Genomic DNA, 12345 nt, shown 5'->3' with positions numbered 1-12345 from the left:
TCAAGATATGGCAGATCACTAACATATACCATACTAGTATGATTGCTGGGGATTCACCCTTTGGGACCCCTGCTCACCATGAGAGCCGAGGGACTGAGAGCTACTGTCCTATAGGCTCAAAAACTAAAGTCATGGGCTCAAGGGAGCGGGGGTACGGAGCAAGGCGGTCATTCTTATACTCAACTTCCTCCCCGTTCCCCCAATAAGCTGCTGCATGTTGTATAATGAACTACTTATGCCCGACGATGAGCATGCACATCAATCCTGTAGAAATCTAAATAAAATCTATGGAAATTGATTCTTGATCTAATGTATTGGTATGTAGCGGAAGAGATTTGCATAACTATTAACATAGACTTTGCGTCATATGGACTAGATTTGTACAACCCACTGGACACTACGTCAAAAAGGCCAAGTTCACACCAGTGTTTTTCGGTGAACCCTGTTTTGCTTTTGTACGTTTCCGTTTTTGTGAAACGGTAATTGAAAGAAAACAAAACAAAAAGTTAAAAAGTATGCTTTCCGTTTATTTCCGTTTCACTTCCATTTTTCAGCATTTTAAACGGATCTGTTTTGGTCTTTGACTTGCCTCCTGCCCTCTACCCATGCCCAGAAAAAAAACCCTGATGCAAAATCGGAAAGGAAAAAACAGAATGAAAAGAAATTACTTTCCATTATTTTCAGTCTCCCATTGACCACAATGGAAAAAAAAAGCGACCCATTATTTAGATTTGTGAACTGGAAACAAAAACACAGTCTGCGCTTTTGTACCAGTGTGAAAACGGAATGGAGATGGAAAACCGAGAAACAAATAAAAACGGATGGTCTTCCATTTGAATTTCTATGGGCAGGAAAACTGGAGCGTTGTCTTTCCATTTTGCTGCTCCCATGACAGAACGGCTAGACGAAAAGCAAAAACGCCAGTGTGAACTGGCCTTTAGCTTGTCCTTTACTTGATGTACTATCCCCCTGTTCTCACCCTTTTTATGAACCATACAGATGCAAAAAAAAAAAAGCTTTGAAAAAAAAAAGTCTGAAAAACAAAGTAAGCATAGAGTACTTGCAGACCTACATAAATCCAGAGATGCCGAGTGCATCCGGATAACATCATGAGTCGTGCCAAGTGTTAAACTCCGCTCTGCTGCATCCCTAAAATACCAAAACCATTTTTGACGCCCATTTAATAAATAATTTATATATAAAGGACCTATCATTTATAAAAGGGTGTCACGGGGAGAGCCGAGCCACAACCCTGAAACTCCCTGCAACATTTTACTACAAGATGTATGCACCAACATACACATCATTTACTGGCAATGTATTTGCTAGAAGGCAGATGTGTCACTGTCTAGGATCAGCTCATGTCTTATGACTCCTCGGCCCTGTTCTGTCAACAAGGTTAACATTTCTCAATTCCTAATGATTAGCCAATTACAGAAAAAAGTCTGTAGAAAAATGGAAAGCCATTTAAACTAGATGCTACAACATCTAGATATGAAGGACGGATTCATTTTAAGATGAGTACATGGAGCTAGCATGACAATGCTGGACTTATATGTTCTACATCACTGAGGGGGATGAAAGCCCCTGTATTACTGCACAGTATGACTTGCTAATTTCATAAAGGCTATAACAATGCCTTACAGGTGATGAAATACAAAACCATTATATGAGCTGTATGTAGAAATGCAATCCGTACAAGCCGTTCTCAATCAGCATTTAAGGATGTATCTATCAAAAACTGGACAGGAATGTGTGGACAATCTATCTACTACCTGCATAGAGAACTACACTTATTGTCAAAAAATAAATAAAGCCCCCAGAAGAAGTTGTCGTTTTGCAGCAAAACTTGGCACGCAGTTACATCTCAGGCAGATGCGCAAATGTTTGGATGAACGGTCTTGTCACCTGAAGCCTTAAAAGTGGTTCCTCTCAGCCTATAAGAAAGCTCTCAAAGGCTACTTGTGTTGAGTGGGGCTCTTTTTCCACTCGTGTGGATCTTGTTGACCACTAGACCTCTCTTCAAAGCAGAGAAGAGACTTCACCCAGTTAACAGAGTCTGAGAGGGGTGCATTATTGGAATGTGAGAAGCTGGATGGTCGTATTGACGAATAATCCACCACCTGGACTGTTCTGACCAGACTAGGAGGTGTTGGGGCCAGTGGATACATGAGGGCATGCACACAAGGCGACCGGGTTTAGAATGATCTCAACAAACCATCAGTAGAGATGATCGTTTGATTGTCTAACAAGCATGCACATAGGACCAATATGGGACACCAACTTCGACAGCCTACAAGTTTGCATGATCTAGAGGCTCAGTTACAGAAAATGTGGAGCAATAGGACGCAGGACACCATATGAAACCTGTATGACTCCATGCCCACCCGTATCACATCTTGAATCCAAACTAGAGGTGGTACAACAGGGTACTGGTGTATTGTATATCCACCGGATGTATGGGTGGAGACATGGATTGGCCAAGCTTAGTGACAGCTCACGCCGCCAGATGTACAGATTGGCTGTACACCCTTTCACCGTCTGGCCCCCGGACAGGTGACACATCTGCCATCCAGACTGGCTTGTCCGCTCCCATAGCCTGATCATCCTGCCCCGCCGTGAGCCTGCTTGCTATGCTTCATTGCTATCCAACGGTGTGACTGTCGGCTCCCGTCACAGCCAGCTAGTGGAGCTCATCCGTGACGCATCTACCCCCTGGCCGGGGGACAGTTCATCACAACGCATGAGATGCAGCAGAGTCGGAGGTCCAAACAATAGCTGTCAGTCCCCATCACTGCCGGCCACCACACCACAAGATGGGGTGAAAAACGCATGTAAGCTACTACGGGGGCGTTACATGGGTTTCGCCTCTCACTCTGGCCGGCCAACCCATGTCTCCACTCCTAGCTGCGGTGGAGACATAATGCACCAGTACTGTACAACAGGGTACTAGAGCCTCCATGCCCATCTGCATCACATCTTGTATCCAAGCTAGAGGTGGTACAACATGGTACTAGAGCCTTAATGCCCACCCGTATCACAACTTGTATCCAAGCTAGAGGCGGTTCAACAGGGTACTAGAACCTCCCTTCAAGTGTTCAGATCTCCGCAATATCCTTTTGCTCTGATATTGTATCAACATTACAATCACACAGAGAAGGTTTAATTTGATTCCAACAACTCCTTCTACACGTTTCATTTCTTTTTGACAATGATTGTAGATGCACAGTGGAATATAACAATAGTGAATTAAGGTCCTTGCAAAATTCTGCTCACGTATTTGGCTTGGTCAACCCTCTCATTGGACAGGGTTGGGCTGAATTTACAGTTTTCGGTTACGTTCAGATGTGCAGACAGTGGTGCAAAGTGACACTATATTTTAAAAAGTGGGAAATGTTACGGCAATACAATCATGCCTTTGTTCTGTCTTTTTCTGTATCTAGAGCAGCTTTTACGAGAAATTGTGATTGCTAAATTTACATGTGCTTTTCCCTGCCATATTTTTACCAAAATGGTACAAAATGTCCAAGAGTGCATGCAGTAGTAACTCCATAGTCACGCTGTGTGCACGGGATGCCTTGTCCCTCACATCATCAGTCCTTTCACAATATGTTAGGCCTAGGCTCCATGGTGATATTGCATGTAGTGATTATGGCACTGAGTGATCATTATAGCCCATGAATGATTTTTTTTACAAGGTGCAATCATCAGTGTGAAAAACAAAAAAAATTGCTACCCGTGCAATGTCCATGGAGTTTGGACACTACATGAACGGATGCCTGTGTGCTGTCCATTCAAGTTGCATCAGAGTTCCTCAGGTGCAACCTGCATACGACTATGTGAATTCGGTCTAAATATGAAACCAATTTCACAATTGCAAAAAATTATAAGTATCACATGTATATGGTAGGTGACCCACCAACACTGCATAGCGTAATAACGTCTGCATGTAAAATTCCTATGAGCAGGAGTCATTTTACAAACAAGCCATTTTGACATTGTTTAGTCACCATCTTCATCCCCACACATTCCCAGAATATCCAGTGGGTGTCAGATTCTGACAAACGAAATTATGCGCTATAAGAGCCACATAGTAAGGCTGGGTTCACACGGGGCGGATTTGCCGCGGAAATCCCGTGCGGAATTTCGCCGCGGCAAATCCGCATGCGGCCGCTAATCCCGGGATTAGCCAGCCATGTGGACGAGATTTCTCAGAAATCTCGTCCACACGGGATGGCAAATCCGCTGCGGCTAAGCCGGCAGAAGCCGCTGCTGCGGCGCGGATTTGCCAAACGCAGCATGTTTATTTTTTTTTTTTCCGCTGCGGCTGCGTTCTCCTATGGGAGCGCCGGCCGCAGCGGAAGAGCAAGCGGCCAGGCCGCTTCAAAGCCGCCACGGCTTTTTCCGCGGCGGTTCTCCCGATGGAAATGTCACGGTTTTTGCTGCAGCCAAACCGCGACATTTCTGCCAGGAATCCGCCCTGTGTGACCATGGCCTAAGTGGAGAAATGCAATTGAAAGATAGTGACTGATTGATGAAGTCCATAGAGTGTAATACCAGACAGCGAAAAGGGTTTAGCCATCAAGAACTGGGGTTGCCCTTATCAGGTCAGCGACTCCGCTTTTAAGCATGGAGCATGCAGTGTTTGAATAGGGAGAACTGTATCCATCTGGGTCTTTCCTACTTTTCAAGTCCCTCATTCACGGTTTTGGTCTATGGAGTATGAACTGCTTACAGGGAAACGTATTATGATTAGGGTCCATGGAATTGCTCCATTGTGATCTTGCTTTTGGTCTGGTGATCTCTTTGTACACTTTATGATTATTGTGGCGTCTATGTGACTTATTTTTTTTTTTACCCATTTATTAAAAGTTGAATGGTAATAGGGTTTTCTTCTTTGCTCCTCCGTTACTGATTTTTGATAGGATATCCGGTTATTCAGTATTTTTTTTTCCTCTGTAATTGTCTTTTCTCGTTATTAAAGCCCCAAGACTATTGTATTATAATATGTCTATATATTTTTCTTTTTCCCATATTTTACATATCCTCCTTAGCTATTGGAGGCAGTTGAAATATGTGTTACCTTAAGCTTCTGCTCTGCCGCATTGTACATTGCATTCTTCAGTTACTACTACCAAAGTTGAACTGGCAACAGAAAAGTGGTGACCTAATCAGTTCCCATGGCACTCGGGTTGGCACTGACAGATGTAAGTTGGCAATGCTGAATAATCTATCTGAAATCAATAACGTGATAACTTATGAGACGGCCTCTTCATAAGCAATGTATCAGAACTCCTATGAATTTAGCGCACATGGCGGAGAAGGCGTCATGCTAAGCATACAACGGGGCGCTACGAGTCTGCTGTAATGTAAGAGCAGTGCTGTCCTTTATCATCCCCACAGACTAAGGACACATAAGTACTGGCAGAAGTCCTTAGGATACCTATACACATATAACAGCATACTGTGGTCAGAGAGTGGGAACTATCAGCACAATCCATATATTCTAGAAGGAAAGACGCACATCACATGGTGGCAGTAAAAATGTCTTCTTACATCCTATACATTTAAGCCTTGGCAAGATTCCCAGACATATCTTAAATTCCAGAAGAGTATGATTTGAGGCCACATCTTACAAGGACTACTGGTCAAGCATAAACCAAGAACAATTGCTGCTTCCAAGTGCCAGAGGGGGAGGGGGAACCGTTGTTCAAAATAGACCTGAAATGCTACAAATATGGTAACATTCATGTGGGATTTCAACAAGTCTATTTTCTTAAGAAAATGAAGGCAGAGAATGACAAGTTTTGTTACTCAATAGCCTACGCAGAGTTAATAAAGAGGATTGTGCTGCAAGGACACCAGGCCTCAGCAACCTCACAAAGCAAGAAAAGCTGAGATCTAGAGATTTGGGATAAGAAAACAGCTTATTAAGACTGATAATTAATGACAACTTGGGCCTCTATCTGAAACGTAAACATTTCTCATTCCACTTAGAACATATTTACCATAATTCAGTTCTGTTTATCAATATATTCAATACATTTACCTTGAAGAGAGCAATGATATAAAATGTAACTTACATGTTACCTCCATCAAGAAGGTGATCAAAAGGGGCAAACAAAATAATAGCGACCCCAACATAAAAAGTAGATTTAGACATTTCTAAGCAGCTCCTGAGTCAATCGCCATCACATTTTGTATGTTACTATAAGGCCTCATGTCCACGGGCGGATCTGATTCCACATGTGGGTTTCCACAGCGGGAGACCTGCGGAAACCATTTGCGGGAGATTGCGGATGTAATGGTTTTTCCGTGTGGATGTATGCGGATGCACAGTGCATCATCCGCACAGAAAAAAAAACTACAACCCCCACCCCCCAGCCTTTCCCCCACCTCCCTAATTGATTATAACCTTCAAATCCGCAATTGTATTTGCGGATACACTGCGATTGTCCATACCCATTGATTTCTATTGAACCCGTCCGCACGGAATCCGCACTGAAATGGAGCATGCTGCGATTTGTTTTCCGCACCAAACGGTTCGCAAATGAAATCCGCATGCTTAAATTCAGTTGCGGGTGCCAATGCTTCCCTATGGGCACTTTGAATTGCAGACCTTCATGCGGGTGACCTGTGCGGATTCTGCAAATCCTATCCGCCCGTGGACATTGAGCCTAAGGGTTTATTCACATGGGCGTTAAAATTGCGATAAGTTTTCTGCTCTGCCAGACGCACAAAAACAAAATCCATTCTTTTCAATGGGTCTATTTAAATTTGTGATTTTTCTCTTGCCAGATGGAAAAATCACAGCCTGTTCTATTTTCGTGTGACTCACGCACAAGAATAGAACATGCAGATGTGCAGCCTCCGGTATAGCACACGGACAGAGTGTCCGATGTCATGTAAGTTACGCAGACTCACTTTCACCAATGTGAATGCACTGCATTCTTGGTCCAACAATAAAAAAAAAAAGGTTCCCTTGTGATCCAGGTTACACCTAAGGGGAAGAACATAAATGTGTCGTAACGCATGGAAGACTGCTCATTAAGGCGGGGCTCACGCGACCATACGGTCATACACTGCATAAAAAATTGCAGCGTTTCACCGGCATACGGAACTGCGTATTGTCGCCTTTTTGCATATGTATTCCATATGCATGCACTGGCTTCTTGATTTATTATATTTTTTAAACTTTGTCATGTTTCCTAGCAACATGTGTAAAAAAAAACGCCGTACATGTGCAATAACATTGCATACGTACTGCGCTCTGAACGCACCTATAGAAAACAATAGGACTGTAAGCGCATAATAGGCAGTAAAATAGAACATGCTGCATTCTTTTTTACACGCGTAACATACGCAATTAATATACACAAGTGTGAATGGAAGAATGAAAATCAATGTACTTTCATTGACGCCATTCACTGCGTATTATGTGCACGTAATACGCAATTCAAATACGTTCATGTGAGCCCGGCCTTAAACTGGACGTCCTAAACTCCAGGAAGGGCCTAGATAAACATTGCGATTTTATCATGCGAGTTTTGTGCATGGCAAGACGCACGGGTTTGCAATGGGTGAATTTACGTATGCAGTGATGCTGCGAGATAGAAAAAAAACCCGCAGCATGTGCTATTTTTGGGCGATATAGCCCATTATTTTCTATGGGAGGAAAAAAAACACATTGCACTTGCATGCGAGTGTGATTTTTAGCATTGCAAGTACTGGAACAACATGCGCTTTTAACGTATGTGTAACTCGAATGTACAGAGGTGCGTTTTTTTCTCACACAGCACACATTTCTAGAAAAATCTCATGTTTACAAGTGGGATATCAGTCCGATTTTCACGGACCGGTATTGTACTTACCCATGTAAATACGGTCTAATGGCCATAAAAGACCACATGCTTCATCTAGTCTGCCCTTAGGCTGCATTTACATAGTCGATTTCCTTGCGCAAGTTTGTGCAATTGAGATACGGTGAGAACTTCCACAAGAAAATGACCCATTATTTTCTGTGTGTTTTTACAGATGGGCGATTTTTCTCTCGGACCGAGATAGAAAAATCGCAGTATGCCATTTTTGGGGCGATCATATAACCCATTACTTTCTATGAGAGAAAAAAAAACAAATCCATAACTCTCGCATTTAGATATGATTTTCAAGGCGATGCAATTTTTTAAAAACTTTTCCTATTTAAAAACGTGATTTTCTTGCGCATGTAGAGTAATGAGTTTTTCGCGCAAAACGCACTGCAATTGCAGAAAAAAATCTCATGTTTATGAGTGCGATATTGGTTTACGTTTCTCTAGACTGATTGCCCTTACCAGTGTAAGTACGGTTTTTTACCGTTTCCTCTCTCTCTTAGGGCAGGCTTACACAAGCGTGTGCTAAAACACTGATCATATAACGCAGCATTTTACCGCGGTGTGGATCAGTGTATAACCATGTATGGAAGCGCTTTTTGCCTGCGCATGACCGCATATCTCACGCATACGGTCATGCGCAGTCTTCCTGGTTTCATTTTTTTTATTTTAAATTTTCCGCTCTGTTGCTTAGCAACATTGTGTATAAACGCTTCACATACACAATGCAATTATATATGTACAGAGTTTTGTATGCACCTATATAGAATAGGGCTCTAGTGCACGTAATACGCGGTAAAATAGAACGTGCTACATTCTTTTTTTTACTCACGTATTATACGCAATAAAACGTTAGTGTGACTAACAGCAAAAATCATGCATTTTAATTGCGGCTACGTACCGCGTACTATACGCGCATAATATGCAATTCAAATACGCTCATGTGAGCCTGGCCTTAGGACAGATCTATTCTTATCCCAGGCAGCTTAAATTCATTTATTGTTGATTTTCCAATGTCTGCTGGAAGTTTGTTCCAAGCATCTACTACTACTTCACAAATATTTTCTGACGTTGCTTCTCATTTTTCCCTTGACTTAATCTCAGATTGAACCTCATTTATACCTTTATTGTATTTCAAGGCTGCCACGCTATGCCATTTTTTTCTGTACACATTAAAGTCACATTTTCACACTCCACATAAGTGATATACTCATTAAACAGATGTAGAAATATAGAAACCTTTGCAAAATATAATAAAATAACATCAATCTGCCTTTTCTCAAGACGTTCTGCAGCAGCCCAGAACATAATAGATCCCATTCCACCAACAAGATGACACACAAGACTAATAATCGTCACCCTTGCATTCTGCAAGCTCAAATGACAGCCATCATTTAAATGCCCCAGCACAACATGTGAGGAAGCAAACAAGCCATGTATTATTATTACTACTACATGTGTGGGAACAGAAATAGCAGCAGGAAGGAGAAATAATGACAGCTCATCTTCAGATCACAACAGAGAAAACATACAGAAAGCTGCCGCCGCGATCAGGAGGACAAGCCTGCATTCCTGACATGGGATTTAAAGCCCAGTTCTTCCACATCACACACAACACATTGGCATTACCTACTTTTGTGGGGGAGTTTTTTTTGTGTTTTTTTTAAAAGGCGAGCTTCCTCCCGGTCTGCTGATCGCCCGATCTGATCGATGGTCGGATTGGATGTAGTTTTATTTTCTCTCTGAAGGGCGGACGGATGGGTCACTTTGGAGGATCACGACCCGATCGGATGGATGAAGGGCGGATGAGGACAAATCGGGTGAAAAGAGCATTGGGAGTTTAATCGAAGCCGCCGTTGGAAGGGATCGGTGTGCTGGGTAATAAGGCTATAGGAAGTGAGACGAGCGAGCTGCGGGGGCCGGAGATGCTGCGGATCGCTGTAATGTCATCTCCTTGTCGGTGGTTACAGTCCTGCAGAGCAGCAGAAAAAGGGCGTTTATTGATTTATTTCTGCAAGGGATCGCTGGTGCAGAGGACGGGATGGATGGAGGGTTAGTTTTTTGTTTTTTTCCACGACCCGGGTTCACCTCAACGGAAAAAGAACTCGGCCGCGTTCTGCCCTGTCCACCCCGGCTCGATACATCGGTAACAATGGGCTGAGAACGTTACAATGTATCCACTTATAGGCATTGTGACGTCACGCCACGCCCAGCGGCTCTCTGGGAAATGTAGTCCGGCCTGCGCATGGCTTGATGGGAGATGCTGCAGTATGTGGGAGGGGCCAAGGCTTAGGAGGCGGAATGTGGGCTCTTATACCGCTTCTGAGGATGGATGCGGCGAGAGTTGAGGACGCGGTGGAGACACAGAGGCTTTCGGGAAACGCAGCGTTATCCCTGTGGATTAGCGCTGTGTTTTCTTTTTCTACACAGGGGCGTTGCCATGGCGCTGACGGGAAATCTCGCGTGGTTTGGCCGCGGGCGGATTGTGCGGTTGCTGTGGAGAAGTCGTCATCTTTTGTGTGGCGCTGAGGTAGCGGCGGTGGCGGTCACGTGAGGTGCGGAGCTGTGGATGTGGCGGGGCTCGTACTGCACACGCTCCAGCAGCCCTGGAGGAAGGGCGGCGGGAAAAGGAACCGGCGCCACACGCCGAGGAAGAGAATCTGGGTGTGTTGCCCATAGCAACCAATCACAGCGCTGCTTTCATTTTACCTCAGCAGGGTAAGAAATGAAAGATGCGCTGTGATTGGTTGCTATGGGCAACAGCGAGATTTGCTATTAGCTTTCAAGAGAGTGTGCTGCTGGGCTACTTTTCCATGGCCGTCGCTGTAATGCTGGGTGCTGCGGACGTCGTCACCCCAGGAAAACCGCATATAAGTGATAGCACAAGCGGTCAGATGTTACTCTTACACCAGGGGGCAATGCAGTCATATTGTGGTAGGCCTGTTGTACTGTTTAAGGGCAGCTTCACGTGAGCGTATCGACAATTGTGCCACTGTCAGACATGCGCAATACTGACTTAAAAAAAAAAAAGTTTTTCCTGTGCCAGCGCTAGGCGATGACATGGGTACCCACGACCTATCCACAATGTCAAGCAGACAGGGCACAGGTTGGACAGCTGTCATTGACTTCAATGGAAGCCGTCCGTGCGGAATGTTCCTGCACACTCGCAGTAATCGCAATTCGTTTCCTTGAGGGTGCAGGAAGAATCGATTTTCCATAGCGTGCTATGGGGTGTATTGGCTGCAGCAGCGCAGTACAGACGCCGACCGCGCATTCCGCTATACAAATCAGTTCGTTCACAGACGACCACCAATGAATCGAAGTCATGATGCCGCCGACGACTGGGCAAGGGGGCAGAGCTGACAAGGGATCTCTGGGCTCACTCGGCTGCCGTGGAGCGCTGGCCTTATTCACTGTGGTCCTAGGGGCTGCATGCTTGGTCACTTACCTGCATACATTGGGGCAGCTTCTCAGGGTTTCTTGGGCCGGTTTTATACATTAAAAAGCCAACAGTGCTTTTAATTTTGAAACATTTTAAACCCTCCTTTTGTTCCTGGCGTCGTTCATGCTGCAACCACCCATGGTAGGAAAAAAAGAAGCCCGTACCCCACGCAGGCTGCTGGAAAACCACCAAACGCACAAGAGCTACAAAGATGCCAAAACCAAAGTTCATCAGTTATAAACCAAAAGCAACAACCGGCCGCAGTTTTTGACCCGCTCAATGAAAGAAACCCCCCCCCCCCCGACAATGCAGTATCATGAATCCAGTGTTAAAGGGGTTTTTCCTGAAGGTACCTTTAAATGGGGTAATTATCACCTGAACAGCAGCTTGAAACAGCGATTTTCAGCAATAGTCGTCCTGTCTACAGCGGGGCACCAACAGGGTACTGAGCGAGAAATCACTCCGTAGGCACTTTGTTTCAGCTCACTGAACCGTAGCAGCTGGTGAGCGACTTCACGCTCGGTGGAAACACTTGTGCAATCGTTGAACAATTGCCCGTGTGCCGTGAATGGAGGACGGCGGCCAGAAGTGATCCATCATTCACTGAACGACTATTGCTCCTGTATGAAAGCACAGGTGTGATAATTGATGAGACGACCGCTGGGCACTTATGTACCCGCCCGGTGGCCCGTGTAAAGGTACCTATAGGATAGACGATAGCGGTCTGACTGCTGGGACTTAAAGCATTCCTGAGAATGGCGCATCAAGAATCCTCCGTGTGAATGGAACAGCAGCGCGCATGCATGACCACCACTCCACTTCTAGGACTGAGGCAGATGGCCGAGTCATGTGCTTGGCTGCCACCATAGTGACTAGAGCAGCAGTTCTGCATACACCTCCATGCCATTCACTAGAGCGGAGAAAAGCTGCTGCCAGAGGGGTTTGGAGCCACAATGTTCTTTTCCTGCTCCCCATGGCCAACTGACGTCAAGTGAAATAATATAGCTATTGGCCAAAAGGGCATTTGGCCAGCTT

General features: G+C 44.7%; 1 protein-coding gene across 2 annotated transcripts in view; it reads right to left on the bottom strand.

Moving 5' to 3' along the window:
• The window catches only part of CSRNP2 (cysteine and serine rich nuclear protein 2), a 54935-nt gene extending 44932 nt beyond the window's left edge, over positions 1-10003 (bottom strand). Inside the window, exon 1 of one of the 2 annotated variants that reach the window (XM_066584378.1) lies at positions 9498-10003. The gene's annotated coding sequence lies outside the window, so the exon portion shown is untranslated. The remainder of the gene's footprint in view (positions 1-9497) is intronic. The other variant, XM_066584377.1, reaches the window with a different exon arrangement.
• Positions 10004-12345: the final 2342 nt, after the last annotated feature.

Source organism: Eleutherodactylus coqui, chromosome 1 (assembly GCF_035609145.1).
Source record: "Eleutherodactylus coqui strain aEleCoq1 chromosome 1, aEleCoq1.hap1, whole genome shotgun sequence".
Taxonomy (NCBI): domain Eukaryota; kingdom Metazoa; phylum Chordata; class Amphibia; order Anura; family Eleutherodactylidae; genus Eleutherodactylus; species Eleutherodactylus coqui.
Note: the sequence above shows the minus strand (reverse complement) of the source record. Positions and strands in the feature narration are given on the sequence as shown.